Source organism: Trichosurus vulpecula, chromosome 8 (genome assembly GCF_011100635.1).
Source record: "Trichosurus vulpecula isolate mTriVul1 chromosome 8, mTriVul1.pri, whole genome shotgun sequence".
Classification (NCBI taxonomy): Eukaryota; Metazoa; Chordata; class Mammalia; order Diprotodontia; family Phalangeridae; genus Trichosurus; species Trichosurus vulpecula.
Window position 1 is genome coordinate 104152104 of NC_050580.1, and position 17073 is coordinate 104169176.

The 17073-nt window shown below is 40.0% G+C and overlaps 2 protein-coding genes and 1 pseudogene across 4 annotated transcripts in view; 2 read left to right on the forward strand and 1 right to left on the reverse strand.

Annotated features, from left to right (window-relative positions):
* The window catches only part of SHOC2 (SHOC2 leucine rich repeat scaffold protein), a 156358-nt gene extending 148931 nt beyond the window's left edge, over positions 1 to 7427 (reverse strand). Inside the window, exon 1 of one of the 3 annotated variants that reach the window (XM_036734966.1) lies at positions 7347 to 7427. The gene's annotated coding sequence lies outside the window, so the exon portion shown is untranslated. Of the gene's footprint in view, positions 1 to 6627; positions 6737 to 6944; positions 7123 to 7346 lie in introns of those variants that run through there. The other 2 variants (XM_036734965.1, XM_036734964.1) reach the window with 2 other exon arrangements.
* Positions 7428 to 7432: 5 nt separating this feature from the next.
* Positions 7433 to 17073, forward strand: part of BBIP1 (BBSome interacting protein 1) — a 33641-nt gene continuing 24000 nt past the window's right edge. The window contains exon 1 of the mRNA XM_036734970.1: positions 7433 to 7497. The gene's annotated coding sequence lies outside the window, so the exon portion shown is untranslated. The remainder of the gene's footprint in view (positions 7498 to 17073) is intronic.
* LOC118829594 lies at positions 8093 to 14855 on the forward strand (annotated as a pseudogene).

The following is a 17073-nucleotide window of genomic DNA, read 5'->3' on the forward strand; positions in this document are numbered from 1 at the left end:
GGGGAATGACCAAGATGGTGAGGAGACTAGAAATTATACCATATTAACAGTCGTTTTGAAAAAGAAAAGACTTAAGGGAGAGGTGATAGTTGTCTTCAAATATTTTAAGTGCTGGTTTGTGTCCTGCCCCATGGGCAAAACTAGAAACAGAAGGTAGAAGTTGCAGAGATGCAGGCTGTATTTCTAGGCCTGTCCAGAAGTGAAATGAGCTACCTTATGAGTTAAAGCTGGATAACATTTTTTGGGTACTTTGAAGAAATGTAACAGGAATACCTTCTGAGGTCTGCCTTGAACCAAACGGTAAATGAGCTTCTAAGATTCTATAACTTTACTGTAACACTGAGTTGCCAGAGATAATTGAGGTATATAATGACTGGCTGCTCCCATGTTAAATAGATATTAACTGAACACAGACTCATATATACTATTTTTCATTTGATTTCATTTTTTACTTTTATTTGACTCTTCTTGTACAAAATGACTAATATGGAAATGTTCTACATAATTGCCCATGCATAACCTATATCTGACTACTTACCATCTCAGGTAAGGGGGAGAGAGGGAAGGATAGAATTTGGAACTCAAAACTTTAAATAAAAATTTTTAAAAATTGGTTCTTAGCCATGTTACATATAGTTTATGTTGCCCAATAAGTAACCTCCATAGAAGTCAGGTGTTACTGTAATATAAAAATTACAGTAACAAAAAAACTTATGTGCTTAAATTTAAGAAATGCTAAGGAAAATTTTAAGTCCTGTGTATTTAATATACTTACATGCAGTACACAGAAAGATGAGAAATACTGCAAGACAAATGCAAAAAAGAAAATATGAATAAAAGAAAACTGGCACTGTTTCAGGGAAAGCTGTTCCTTTTAACTGGGAAGCCATTATTAATTCATATTTTATGAGAAACATCTAAAAATATCCAATTTCCAAGGTCCTTTAAATCTGATAGATCAACGTAGTCATTATAACCATTCCAGAGGCACAGCTATGGATTACAAAGTTTGACTTATCTTTAAAAGGAACAATTTTCAAGAACAGAAAACAGTAAAATTACATCCATTTTATTCAAAATGGAAGCCTAAAAATGTCTCCATAATAAACACTTCCTACCTTAATTACAAATATCAATTTTGATAAGGTACAGCGTTGAAAAAGATGTTAAGAAAAATAATTTTGTATTATCATCTTCCTGATCTTCAGCTTAGAATATTCCTCACTTATCATTAATGTTCTACTTCTTGATATTTAATCTAATAAAAATTCATATAAGTAAAAATCAAATTCTTACATTTCTACAGAAAGAGTAGTCCTTCAAAATTAACGAGGCTCAAATGAAATTAAATAAGAAATAATGTTCATTAAGAAAATATTTAATATTTTTAAAAAGTTCCATCCAAGCTGTGAACTGGTACAGTCATTCTAGAAAGCAATTTGGAACTATGCCCAAAAAGTTATTAAACTGTGCATACCCTTTGACACAACAATACATCTACTCAGCTTATACTCATTAAAGGAATCAAAGAAGAAAAGGGACCTATATGTACAAAAATATTTATAGTAGTTCTTTTCATAGTAGCAAAAAATTGGACACAAAGAGGCTGTCTTTTGAGGAACAGCTAATTAAATTATGGCTTATGTATGTAATGGAATATTATTGTGCCATAAGAAATGACAAAATAGCCAGTTTCAAAAGAAGCTGGAAAGACCTCTGTGAACTGATGCAGAGCAAAGTAAAGAGAACCAGAAAGATTTATACAATGACAACACTGTACAGAAAAACTTTGAAACACTTTAGAATTCTAATCAATGTTACAAGTCCATAAAGACGAAATGCACTGCTCACCTCCTGCCAGTGAGATAAAAAACTTAAAATGCCAAGATATACAGTAGATCTATTTTTTAGTAATGGCCAATGTGGAAATTTGTTTTGCCGGACCATGCATATTTATGACAACAGGTTTTTTTCTGGTATTCTTTTGGCTGGGGAGATGGGGGAGAGGTAGTGATCAGAGGAACAGATCACAAATGCATGGAAAATTAAATTTATTTTTAAAAGCGTCTCCAAAATATTAATAATATACATCTTCAAATTAGGATGTTATCAGCTTAATCAAAACAATGACATTAGGAAATACAAAAATAGGAAAAAATAGAAACCAAAAAATTTTCATCTTTTATGAACTTTCAGGTTTATTAAAGTCTCAGACTTAGAAGTGCTGTTGCATAAGGAATGGAAATAGAGCTTTTGAATTTCACTGATGAAAAAGAAAAACCAACCAAATTTTATATTCTCTCTAGCCCTAAATAAGAAGGTTCCACTTAATCATATGAAAAACTAGGAAAGCATGTAGTCTTTCTGAGAACTGTGAAATCAGTTAATAAAATACTTAGGTGATTAAGCACTAACATTTGTACTATTATTTCAAATGAAGCTGTATAGTGCTTTGAAAACCAAAGGATAACAGAGCAAAAAAGCCATAAAGCTCTTGGAGGCTGATTTCACACTAATACCAGTGACATCCTTAGGTTCTCTTTAACATGCTTTAGTTCTGAGCAATACCTGCATTCTTTCATATAAAGGAAACTTTATTATACAATATACACTGCATTTTGTAGTCTGCCTTAGTCTTTAGAGACGCTGGAGTTAGCTAAATTATGGGAAATCTAATTAGCTCTTTAAAATATTGATGCCAGATCTGCATACTTTCTCAAGAGACATAAATGTTACCAACAAGTCCAAAACTGAAAGGTCCTTTGCAATTAGAATTTTTTTATTAAGCCTATTCACTTTGCTGAATATAAAATGCCATGGAGAAAAATCCATTGGAAAAGACAGTTCAAAAACTAGTTTACCTTACAATAATGTAAATATGTATCAAAAGACACAAATTAAATATTATTTTCTCAGACTTATAAGTCTTCCTTTGTAATCTGAGGCACCTCATACTAGCTTTATTCCAAGACATTCAGTCATAGGCTAAATTCAACCTCCATCACACTTCACACTTGCTATGTTGTCACAAAGGACAACAGCAACAAACTAGGAATTTCCACTTCTTTTTTCAGTGCTTAAACAGCAGTTAAGTTTGTACATTAAGAAAAAATATAAATACAATTTTATATCTTTTATCAGCAGACTCACAGAAAAAATAAAATTACAAAGATGTAAGACAGTGACACCTCCCTGACAAAATATAAGTAACTAAAGCCAAACATTATTTTAAATTACACATTTCAGCAGATACAACCAGGGATGCTGGAAGAACAAAGGAGATATGAATGTTATTGCAATTAATATAAAAGCTACATAACTCAAACTACCACAAGGGGTTAATTAGAAACCTATATCAGAATCACAGTACCAGAGGGACCCTCCGAGAACATTAAGTCCAATCCATACCTGAATAAAAATTCCCAATACTATGTACCCAAGTACTGGTCACCCAACTTTTCCATGAAGACCTCCAGTAGAGGAAACTACTACCTCCCTAGTAATATTTGATTCCTGTCTACAGTGTACATCTAGTGATATAACAGCATTTACATATTATATTATTCCCAAATTATGCCTAGTTTTCCTGCCAATCTCTCAACAAGGAAATATTTTATTTTCCCAGTAACTAAACTAGGAAGGACCAATTAAATGCATTTTTTAAAAATTAATCTAAGAAGAATGCAAGATGTGGAGAAAAAGAATCCCAGTCCCATTGCTCTCTATCTAGATGACCTTGGCCAAGTCATTTAAAACTTTCTAGGCCTGTTTCCTCATCTGTAATATCTGAAGGTTGGACTTGACAATAAACATATGATCCTAAAATACTAAATCTGGACGTTTGAGTATTTCCAAATAACTGAAAATACCATTAATAGATACTGATTTAGTAAGTTTAAAATATTATTTCATTTAGTCCATGCCTCTGCACACACATACAGATATACACAAAGTATGCTCTGATATGTCAGAAAACATGATTCTAGAGTTACAAGCATACAAAGAAAAAACAGCCTATGGGAAATGAAATTCAATAGACAAACTTTTTTTTTAATGTTAACAAGACACAGCACTCATTTTAGAGAAATATCACAACCAATGTTTTTATAATCCAGCATATTAAAAAAGCAAATCCAATTAGCATGATTTAATTGTCTGGAAAACAAAGGAACTCAACTTCATTCATCCTCCCCCACTTATGTATCAGTAAGGCAAAGTTAAAAAAAAAAACAGCAGCCATTCAAAAGCAACTATCTTTGGGGTTATTCCACATCAAACTCTGGTTTCTATGTTTCTGAAAATGGAAAAAACAAGTCATCTGTTCCTACCCAGGCCACTGAAGAAACAGCAATATTTTTAAAACAGAATTCCAGAAAGTATATCAAAGATAATTTACAATCAGTGTTGCATTTTCATAGTATGAAATATGTAAATACTGTGGCACTGTTTGTGGGCAGTTATATGATCATTTTATTTGCTACATATACCAAAACCCAGTTCCTTGTTGAAACTTTAATACAGTAATAAAGACTATAAAGAAATTCAACTGCAAACTACTAAATACATTTTGTGAGCAGAAGACATATAAGAGACTTGTATTATTAAAACTTCCATTAGGTCACTCTATTTAAACTATAAGTAGTCAAAAAAAAAAAAAAGAAAACTTGGATGTTATATTAAGTGTTTAAGATGCAAATCAGATCTTGAGATAAGGTTAGATCTTTGAGCAAAAAAATGAAAGTCAGGTAGGCAATTCTTTCCTTTAGCTCTTCAAAAAAGCAGTATTATTCTCATATTTTATTTAATCCCTGGTTAAAAGGTATTTAAATAGTTTTGTGCTTTAAAACATCTAGATTAGCTACTGTGTAACCAATGTAATTAAAGCAGTGAAAGCTAACCATAATCTTTTTGTCTCCGGACTGACTTCGTACATGCATAGCTACATTTTTAAAAATTTACAGTGTACCTGACGCTCAAATGAGTAAGATACAGATTTCATACAAATTCTACTTATGTCACACAGAGAGATTAGAATGTCCACTGTCTATATCCCTAGTCTCCTCATTAAGAAACATTGCTTCATTAATTCAAATTATAAAATTACATTAAGTCTACACTACAAATCATGTACAGCACAAGCCAAGTCTTCATCTATGCATTCATATATAGTTCCGATAACCATGATATTTTTCCTCATTCTTTTCTGAGAGTAATCTCTTTAAAACTGTACAGAAAAACATTTTCCTCCATTAGTGCTATATTTTAGTCACAAATTATGGGCTTCCAAAAGATTTTTGAAAATGAAACTTTACTCTGGTAAATCAAAGGGATTATTTTGAGTTTCTTGCTCTTTCTGAAGGAGTGCAAAAAATTACTGGGGTGTAAGTGCAGATACATTCATAGTCATGTATTATGCTGTAGCAGATACTACTATACAATATACATCTCTAACCTCCTTATTCTTCAGCATCTCCAGAAACAGAGGTTTAGTTAGGTTCTAAAACAGAACTATCTCATTTATTCACATTAAACATCAACTCTCTACGCAAAACAACAAATAGAAAATTCAGAACCCAAATTTCAAGGTCTGATAACTTAAAAAAAAAATCTTTGTCCTGGGTGTACACACATACACACACCAAGAGCAATGAGACAGGATTTATCCCAACTGTTTTTAAATACACAGTCACTCAAACAACTAAGCCCATCTCTCATACACATCCATTAAAGATTTTGCTCTGAGGTCATTATTTTCCTACCTGAGCAAGCATACTAGAGGGGAGGGAGGAAAGAGGAAAAGAGATGCAAGACAATGCTGTGATAAATAAATATATATGTATGTATGTATGTCTGAAGAGTCTCCAGCGTAACTATTCAATTACTTTTTTCCTGTTTTAGTTCAAAGCACCCCAGTTCTTGGCTCCCACTCGCTAGCTAATAATAATGATCATAATAACGATTTTTTTTTAACCATCAAGGGTTGGGCACCAGGAGGCATACCCAAAGGAGACAGCCCTGGATGCCTACGGCTCCCTTAACAAGAAAAACACACCCAAAATTCACAGTCTCGGGCTTCCACGGGAGGGCTGTCTTCGCGGGGTGGGGATGGGGAAATTGTGTGTGTGTGTTTTGGAAAGAAAGCCCTGCTTTTGGGGGGAGGGAAACTCCTCACCTGCCCAGCCCCTCGGTCCCAGGGGGGCTGCCCCTGACAGGCTGGGCCCCCGGTCCGCCGTGCCCTCTCGGCGGCGGCCGCTGGCTCCCCTCGCTCCCCAGCTACCAGGAGCTGTCCCGAGAAGGCTCCCTAGGCCCGGCCCGGGCCGCTGTCAGACCCGGCCCCCGCCGCCGGGAACGGCTTTCCGCCCCGCACAGCAGCGGCCGGGCCCGCGCCGAGTCTCCCCCAGCCCGGGCGCCCAGGAAGACGGCGGCGGCGGCGCCTCCTCCGGGCCCCTCCGTGCCGAGCCCTGCCGTCCCCTCAGCTCCGGGCCTCGCCCCTTCCCTTAAGTTACGACCCCCGGGCCCCGGTTCGGGCTCCGGACTGTGGGCACGACGTACCCCCCGCCATCTAGCTGGTGGAGTGGACGTCCCACTCCCCACCTGCCGCCCCCCGCCCGGGCGCTCCCTGGTTACCGTCAAGAGCCCGAACTCCGCCATCCTCCTCCTTCCTCCTCCTCCTCTACAGAAGCGGCGCTACCCAACCACCGCCCCCCCCCGCCCCCCCCCACCTCTCGCCCCGCCCCATCCCCGGCCCCCGCCCCCCCACACACCCCGCTCCAGCGGCCCCTCCTGATAGCCCCGCCCGCAGGCGTGCAACGTCACCAGTCCACGAGGGGGCGGGAGTGCGGACTGGAAGGCGGGGTCATCCAGGGGGAACGGGTGGCAGAAGCCCTCCAATAACAACGTCGCATTAACGTCCTTACGCTCCCTCCGTTACCTTCCCGACTTACTAAGCTTGGTCTCCGGTCCACTAGGTGGCGATGTCTCTCCCTCTCTCTTGGGTCATAGAGTTACTCCTTTGATAAAGGTAGAGCGACACCCCGCCCAACTTGGCGTCGACGCCACGACGGCCATATTTAATGATGGAAAAAAGGGCAGGGCGGGGGAAATTATTCTAGCTTCCGGTCACACGCCTTACGCTTTCCCTTCACCCAGCCTCCCCGTTTCCCGGGGCAACGGCTGGTGGATCGGGAAAGTGACCAGTAGGTGATGAGCTGGCCCAAGAAAAGAACGCCCAGATGATGTGACGTTCTGCTTCAGACGTTCCAGTCCAGACTTTTCACCCTCAGGCCCGTGTGGGGTAGGTGTCCACACCCTTGGGTCGCACAGCTCCAGATGTCTTGTGCCCTTACCTCGATGGACTAACTAGAGCGCGGGGCCGGGAAGCCTATCCCAACCGGAAGTTGCCTCACAGCCTTCCGGGTTAGGAGCGGAGAGGGATCTGCAGCCGTAGTTCCCCTCCCCCAGGGGGCGCCCGGACCTGAGCGGGATTGGAACCCAAAGGTGAGCGATGGTCTGTCCCAGGGGCTGGGGGGAGCCGAAGGTCAGTGCGCGACACGCCGTTGGAGGAGGAGGAAGAGGAGACTGGCGGGGGAGCTATTGAGCGCCAGCCCGGTAGGATGGGCGGCTCCTGTCTTCCGGTGGGAGGGCGGACCGCTGCTCGGGCTGCACCCAGCTCCCCGTCTGCCTCCTAGGCTGCCCCGGGAGGGTCAGCCCCGCCTCCCTGAAGCGCCCCATTCAGGGAAGGCGGTTCCCCGCCTACCCCCCACCGCAGCTGCCCGGGAGCCTAGGGGCGGGGCCGGGAGGCGGAGTCCCCTCCCTCCCCCCCGTTTACCTCCTCCCGCCTTGTTTCTAGGAAGGTGTTGGTGACGCCCTGTAAGGGGGGGGGGGGGCGGGGGGCATCCTAGTGGTCTTCCCAACCTGCCCCCTCAGTTCACGAAAGAGGACACCAGAGAGGGCTGGGGAAAGGCGCTAATAGCTTTTGTTTTCCACACTCCCCCTCGGACCTAAGATTTCTTCTCAGCAGTCTTTTTAGAAACGAGAGAATCCCATTGAACAGATACTGAGTACCTCCTTATGTGCTGGGAGAGACTTCAAGATGAGTAAAGGTGGTTGGGGCCCTCCAGGAGCTTTGCGGGGTTGGGATGGGAGGGGGCTCGGACCCCCTTATAGCAAGGACACCGGGAGCGATGAAACGGTTAGTTTGCTTTCGTGGTCCGAGCAGGAATTTCCCCGTTTGCAAAATGAAAGGGTTGGATTTTTAAGTTCCCTTCCAGTACAGATGTCTAACGCTTCAGTGAATTCTTACTGCGGGGGGGGGGGGGGGGGGTAAGAGGAGGGAAGAGATGATATTTATAACTGGGAGAATGAGAGAAGGCTTCAGGAAGGATGAGTTGGATTTTGATTTGAGGTGGGAGTAGAAAAGTGGAAAGGGACACATTCCAGATAGAAGAAACAGCATGAGCAAAGACATGGGGAAAATTGTGTAGGGCCTTGAATGCTGGCCGGGTAGTTTGAACTTTATTCCCTAGACAATAGAAAACCATTGAAGTTTCTGTTTTGACCTAGAGGAGTGTTGTGATCAGAAATTTGCTTTAGGAAAATTAATCTAAAAGCAAGGAAGATATGCAAGGGTAAAGACTGGACGCAGAGAAACCAGCCAGGAGGCTAATTTTAGTAGGCCAGGTATGAGATGATATGAGCTTCAATAATGATGGCGGTGGCAGTGAGAATGAATTTTAAGAAGTATTGTGAAATTAGAATCAATTAAAAAAGACTGTCTTAAGAGATGTTTTGCAGTCATCTTGTCTTTGGCCTCCACTCCTCTCATGTTATCCCAATTTTTTTCTTCATCGATCTCAGTTGAGCCATTGGAGTCCATCAGCCAAGCATCTATTAAGTATTTACTGTGTGCCAGGCACTGTGCTAGTTTCTGTGGATGCAAATAATTAGACAGTTCCCACTGTCAAAGAGCTAACTTCTACCACAGTAGATAACTTCATATATGAGCATGTAGAGAACAAATATGAACGAGAATAAGGTCAAGATAGATAGGACAAGAGGGTATTAGCAGTTTTGGGAATCAGAAAAGAATTCAATGCTTTAGAAGACAGTGCTTGAGCCAAAGGAAGAGAGGAATTCTGTGAGACACAGGTGAGGAGTGAGTTCAAAGGCACAGAGACAGGAGATAAGAATGCTCTGAATTAGGAACAGCAAGAAGGTCAGTTGGGGTATCACACAGAGTGCAGAAAGGAGAGTAACAAAAACAGCTTGAAACCAGGTTGTAAAATGCTGTAAAAGAAACAGCTATTTTTATTTTATCTTAAAGTAATAGGTAGCCATTGGAATTGCCAGGGAATTAAGTGATCAAATCTACACTGAAGAAAAACCACTTTAACAATTGTATGAAGCTTGTAGCAGGCAGGCCAGTTAGGAGGAAGGTCTTACAAATGTCTAGGCCAAGATGATGTGGATCTGAAATAAGGTGGTGGCTGTGTGAGTAGAAAGAAAGGGGGTCAGATGCAAGAGATTTGGAAGAAGCAGAAACAATAAGATTTGGCAAATTATTAGATATGTGGGCTAAAATGGAAAGAGGGGTTAAGGATAATTTTTATGGTTATGATATCTGAGAGACTGGAAGAATGATGGTGCCTTTGAGAGAAACAGAGAATTTTGGAAAATGAGTTAGTTTAGCGGAAAAGATACTGAGTTTTGTTTTGGACATGTTGAGTTTGAGCATCTGGTTTGAAGCGTACAATAGGTAGCTAGTGATGCAGGACTGAAAGTCCTGGAAGAAACCTGGGCAGGACATGTAAATCTGAGTCATCTGACTAGAAACGAGGAGCTGATAAGATCCCCAACAGACTATAGTGAGGAAAGGGAAGTGGGCCTGGGATAGAACCTTGGTGACAAGCCACAGTTAGTTGTGATATGGATGAAGAGCCAGCAAATGAAACTGAGAAGAAGTGGTCACAGTGGTAAGAGAACCTGGAGAGAGTAATGTCAGGAAAACTCCTACAGTTAAGAGAATATCCAGGTGACCATGGTCAGTAATGTCAAGTGCAGCACAAAAGTCAAGAAGGACTGAGAAAATTCCTTGTAAACATTAAGAGCTAGGATGAGGTTTTGGTTCTTGCTGCAGAATTTTAGGATTTAGAATTTAGGAAGAATCAACACAACACAACCTACCCCCTTTAAAATATCTGGAGTTCCTTGGTAGTATTGTGTCTGTACTCTTGGCACTTTTCTATCCGAATCCCTAAATCTAAAATAAATACCCTGGAAAAAATTAGAACTCCTAGTTAACTGGCCAACTAAAAGTTGTTCAGTAGGCATTGAAGGCACTATGCTATAATACACTGAACGTGCACTGCACTGGGGTCTCATGCCTCCATGCCTTTGGTCTAGCTTTTTTCTATGGTTAGAACGCTCTGCTTTTTTCTCATTGCCCATTGAATTCCTACTCATCCCTTAAAGCCAAACTCAGTTCCATATCTGACCCTCTTCCCTGCTGCCACTGTTTTTGCCCCCAGTTCCCTTAGATCCCACTTACCACTTTATTTCATAATTCCCTAATCTATTTCTCATGTAATATTATGCATTATAGCTATCTGCCAGGGTAACGAGCTCTCCCTACTAGACTTTTAACTCTTTGATGGCAGAGACTTATCTAAAGTTTGTTATTTCCGCTGTTGCTCATATTAGAGACAGCTATATTCAGCAGCGGATAGAACATTGGACCTGGAGTCAGATTATCTAACTTGAAATTCCACCTCATCAGCTTAGTAGCTGTGTGACCCTGGGCAAGTCACTTAAGCTCTGTTTGCCTCAGCTTCCTTATCTGTAAAATGGGAATAAAAATAGCACTTACCTCCCAGAGTTGTAAGGATGAAATGAGAAAATATTTGTACTTTGCCATATAAATGCTAGCTATTATTATTAATAAATATTTGTTTGTTATACCTGCTGTGTAGCATTTGTACCATATACTGTATGCATTGTCACTTAGCTATTTTTAAAAATCCAGAACATGGGGGAGAGAGGGCCAAAGGGGCGGGTACTAAACCTATGATTTCATTGGTACAAGAAATTTTTAACAAGGAAGTTTCCTCAAACATAGTGATGGAAGCCCTCCCTGCAACTTAGAATCTTAGAGAGTTGCTAGGGTATTGAAAGTTTTAATTACTTGTTCGGAGTCACACAACCAGTCTGTGTTTAAAGTAGGACTTGACCCTACGTCCCTTGGACTCTGAGGCCAGCTATCAAACCACTACTCCACTCTGCCTCCAGAATTTCTGTATAGGAAAATGACTTTTCTTACCTTGATAAGTCACCATGTGACCTCATAGACTATTTTCTGGATCCTTTTTAGAGCCTTTTCCAACTCAGCTGAATATATTCACTATTCTTTTTAAGTCTATCCAGCACTTAAATATATGCCATATGTATGTACTCTGTCTGTGAAGAATGTTCTATAGAAAACTAGCTTGTCCCCTGGGGTTGCACAGCATTTACTCTTCCTGTCTCCACCTGTAAAGTTTGTATTTTCACCCTCTATTAGCCATAAAAGCTGCCTCCCTTCAGCAAAGTATTCCTTCATTACATTGCATCATCTCTGGGTGTAGGCAGTCTGTAGCAAAATGTACTGGTGTCAGCATTGTTTCACCATTTCTGTAGGCCTCTTAGAAGCCTGTAGGTTGTTGTTAAAAGATGTGTGGGCTCTGCAATTCAAAATGTGATGAATTTTGTTATCAAAGTAGATATCAAGGTAAACCACTAGCCTAGTCAAATTCCAAGTTGGGCAATGACGTTCTTCCACCTGAAATTTCTTGCAGTTTTACTTGGGCCTGATGTATTTAAGATAACTTTTTAGTACTGGAAGTCAGGTTGTACTCCAGAATTGCTATATTGTATTTATGTAATGTTTAGTAAACACCAAGACAATTCTATATTAGGAGTTGGTCAAGCCACTGAGATGAGACTTTCATTCCTTGCTTGATAGGCATAAAGGTTTGAGGAATTTATCACACAGTCACTCTAAATTTTTGTCCTGAAGTTTATAATCTTGAGACTAAAGTTATGATAAGAAAAACACCTGTATGGCTAGAATAGTCTTAGAGAAGAAAAATGTAAAATATCTATAATTAAATTTACCAGCAAACCAGGCATGAAAAAAAATGTTTGTTAAAGGTAGGCTAATTGCTATAAATCTGTAAAGCAAATTAAAGCTCCTATTAGAACAATAAACATGTGGTTCTAGATCAATCCAAGTCAGCTATTATTCATTTCATCCAAAGCTTAAAAATCTCATCGTGGTGTTAGAGCCTTCATTTCCAGACTACTTTAAATGCTGCGATCATAATTAATCAGAAGCCTCAGTTGGTACAAAGCTGTTGATAACTAGCATTTTTCCTCCTGAGATTTATCTTTTCTGTTCTTTGGTAATTTCAGTTCAACAAATTAAAAACAAACAGTCCCTGACCTCAGAGTAGCTTATCTGATGTTGGGGGAGAGAAGAGGAGAAGGGAGAGAGGAACAGAACTTATACACAGTTGAATAAATAGAAATGATTATAAAGGGAACGGATTAAAAATTGGAAGAGGTCAAGAAAGGCGGTGTTTGTGTAGGCTGTGAGTAGTACTTGAGCTGAGCCTAGAAACAAGCTAGAAGCTAAGAAGCTTCAGCTTCTCAGCTTAGCTCCACTAAGAGGCTGAGGTGAGGAAAGATTGTGTCCCTCTCTGGGGGACACCCTGGGTGGAGGCATGTAAATGGGAAACATAATTTGAGATTTGGGAATAGCTAGCAGACTAGTCGGGCTGGGCCACTGAGTGCAAGCATGTTCTTTCAACATCTTCAGACTTGGAATGAACTTTATTCTCACTGAAGACTAATGCCTTCAACTGTGACTTCTAAATAAAGTTTATAGAAAATGCTATTCAATAGGAGTAGGGTGTTTGATATTCCACTAACACTGTAATACCCATTAATGTTATATACGTGTTGGCCAACAACACTTCCAGTTTTTCAGCCTAGGCACATTTTAGAAGCCAGGCCCTGCACATTTTATTTGCATGAATCTTGGAGTTAATTAGCCAAATTGAGCATGTTGCCACATTATTCTACCAGCAGATGCCAGATAGCAAAACAGAATAGAATCTGTACAATCTCCGACTATATTGCATATGATGTCACTCAGGCTGGTACCGAGTGAATGTCAGCAATTCAAATTAAATACTCTGCTAAGAAGGGCATTGTCTGCGGAAGGAGAAGGAATATTGTAACTGTGTGATACTGGACAGCACTTTTCTTAGTTCCATGCCCTTTACCAGAGTTTTTAGCCTTTTCTTTTTAAGTTTGCCACCTTAAAAAGTTCCATTTTGGGCGTGCACTGGGTTATCTGTGGCGCGAGCAACCGTTTTTTCAGTTAGACTGCAAAGTGACAGAGGGGGAGGAACTGGAGGAGCAGGAGCAGAGCGCCCAGCCCCTAGCCGGGGGCAGGGTGGGAACAAAAAGGGCTGGAGAGGTCTGCTGCCGCAGTTCTGGCTCCAGCCGCAGCTCTGGCAGCAGCTCGGGGCATGCCGAGCTCTCTGAGGGGCTCACAGCCATGCCCGGGCAGCAGCCCCTCTCTGCCCCTAGACAGCGGCTCCCAGGGCTGGCCATCCCCGCTCCCCTCCCGGACCCAGCTCTTCCCCCGCCAGCTTCTGTCCAAAGCTGTGGCTGCTGCGACTACAACAGGAACGGGGCCTGGGCCAGACTTTCCCATCACCTGGCCCAGGAAGGAACGGGTATTTTGAGGTTCAAGTCTTCGTGCATTTCATGTCCATTATCTATACACGCTTACATTTCAACAGGAAGGCAACACACAGCCATATAGCAAACTCTCTGGCATTACATTTCTATTCCTTGAATTGGATTAACCTAAATATGAAGTACTCCTTTGTGTATAAAATCATGATGATCCAGCCATCAATGTATGTAAAAAGCTTGTTGGCAAATACCCAAATGTGGATGCCCCACTGTTCATGATGGGTGACAAGAAGGTTTGGATTAATCGCAAAATTAATAATTTAATGTCGGAATATGAAGTTGCAAAACATGACCCTATATGGATTTGTGATAGTGGAATCAAAGCAATTCTAGACACACCGATAAGATTAATCAAATGACAGAAAAAGTGGGCTTGGTTCATGGCCTTACCCTGTGTTGCAGACAGAGGTTTGCTGCTTCATTGGAAAGGTATATTTTGAAACTTCACATCCAAGGTCCTGTATCTCAGCCAATGTTACTGTGTTCACATGTGTGACAGGAATGTCCTGTTTGATAAGGAAGGATGTCTTGGATCAAGCTGGAGGGCTTTTTATAGCTTTTGCCCAATACATTGCTGAAGATCACTTTATGGCTAACACCACAGCTGACCAAGGTTGGAGGTTTGGGATTGCCATTCAAGTTGAAATGCAAAATTCTGGGTCCTGTTTTCTCAGTTTCAATCCAGAATGATCAGATGGACCAAATTACAAATCAATATGCTGCCTGCAACAGTAATTTGTGAACCAATTTCTGAATGCTTTGTTGCCAGTTTAACTACTGGATGGGCAACGCATAGTGTATTTTGATGGGATATCTTGGTATTTTTCATGTGTCATTGCCTGGCTTGGTATATATTTAACTACATTCAACTCAGGGGTGTCCAGGGTGGCGCTCTTTGTTTTTCAAAACTTGATTATGCAGTAGCTTGGTTCATCCGAGAATCTGTGATGACATATATTTTCCTATTGGCATTGTGGGATGCTACTATGAGCTGGTGAACAAGATGCTACAGATTTCACTATGGAGGCTCGGCAGAGGAAATCCTTGATGTATAACCATAGCTTTGTGACTGTATTTAAGAAAATAAAAAGAGAGAAGTATTATTGTTTGTCTAAATGCTTTAAAAATCTGCCTTCAATAGTTTTATTACTTTTATGTTTTGATATCTACTCTTTAATTTATTTTACATGGCACTTGCATCTGTGAAAAAGAAAAAAATACTTGTCATCTTGGCCAATTGGTACCATGTTTGTACAAATACAGAATCAAGACAGTTGGTTCCAGGACCCTTAAAAAAAGAAAGGAACATATAATTACTCTGCATCAAACTATGACAGTATCCTTCAGTAGAGAAAGTTTCAAATTTGTCGGTAGACTAGTCTGGTAAATTTATGGGATGAAATCATATGTGGCCCACTGGCTAGCAAGGGACTAGATAGTAATTTTATGTCTACATGGAGTGTCTAATATCGTTATGCAATAGTTCACAGTGAGGGCCTAGTGGAGAAACTTTTTCATGCTTTATGACTACCTCTTGTATTTGCTGCAGAGCAAATATAAATTGTGTTAGGTAACTAGGCCTTGCAAAAACAAACAAGAAAAAAAACTTAACGGAAAAAAAGAGCTGGAGTCTTATATTTATATGTATACATGAGAGATTTTTTTTTTTGGTCTCATTGCATTGAACAAAAAGTGGGCTGAGTTTGGTTTTTAATCATAGTCGTATATTGAAGGCATCTTTTTGGCCAATTCTTGTTGGTTCTGTCTTGAACAATTGTTAATCATTGTGCTGTAATTAGTGTAGCTTAACCCTTCCCTCCCTGCACCCCCTAATCCTTATTGTACTTTTCTTTAACTTTTTTCAGGGGGATTGGTTTTGTTTTAGTGTGAGGGAATGTTTGGATAGTTGTGAGAAAACATGCATTTCAGAAACATTGCACACATGACCCATTTTCTTCACAGTATGTCTTATTGGTAATAAGAATATAATTTCATAATGCAGATATTTGAGACCTTTTTTTAAGTAAGCAAATATTCTAGTCATCAATAAATTAAAATTGCAGTAGAGTATTAAAAAGGGCAACATGAGTTTACTGTTAAATTTAATCAGTATCAAACTAAGTCTGCTGTTAGCTTTTCTTTTGTGCCTCCTACAGTTAGTCTAGTCTTACTTAAATTGAATTTTTGTATAACTAAATAGATTAGATTAATGTTATATATGCATGATGCACTTCACCCTTACCATCACACTCTTAAGCTTACTTTTGACTTTTGTCAGGCTGTTGTTAGGTTGTGGTGAACGGACTTTTTTTTTTTTCAATCGGCAAAAATTTAAGGGATGGTGCCTTTCTGTTTTTAGAGTGATATTTATACTTTTTCTTCACAGTTAGATAGCATATCACAATGAATGTCTGCTGGCTAATTGCAGGACCAACGATGGCAATGTGGCAACTTTAATTTCTAAGTTATTACAATGTCTTCATCAAGGTGAAATGTGTAGCATATCAGCAATAATTACATATATTTATGGAAAATGGATAATTTTTTCACCTCACTGAGCCAATCCATTTAGTTGACTAATAATGAACATACATACAGTTTAAAATGTATTATATGCTGAGCCAATATGATACAAATGACAATTCTGCCTCAACTAATTTGCTTATTCAGTGCCAAATCAATCAAACTACCACAAAATTATTTGATAGGGTTAGATAAAAAAATAACAAAATTCATCTGGAAGAACAAAAGGTCAAGAATGTCAAGGGAATTATTGGGGGAAAAAATACAAAGGAAGGTAGCCTAGCCAATACTAGATCTCAGATTATATGATAACACAGTAATCATCAAAAATATCTGGTACTGACTAAGAAATAGAGTGGTGGATCAGTGGAATAGATTAGGTACATAAGATACAGTAGTCGATGACCATAGTAACCTAGTGTTTGATAAACCCAGAGACCCCAGCTTTTGGGATAAGAACTTACTATTTGACAAAAACTGCTGGGAAAACTGGAAAACACTAGGCTACAAACTAAGTATAGATCAACATCTCATACCATATACTTTTGATGAGTATATTTGATATTTGATAAGGTCAAAATGGATGCATGATTTATCCACAAAGGGTGACACCATAACAAAATTTATAATACAGGAAATACATAATACAGGAAATTAGAAGAACAAGGAATAGAGTACCTGTCAGATCTGTGGGGAAGGGAAGAATACATGACCAAATAAGAAATAGCATTAGGAAATGTAAAACAGATA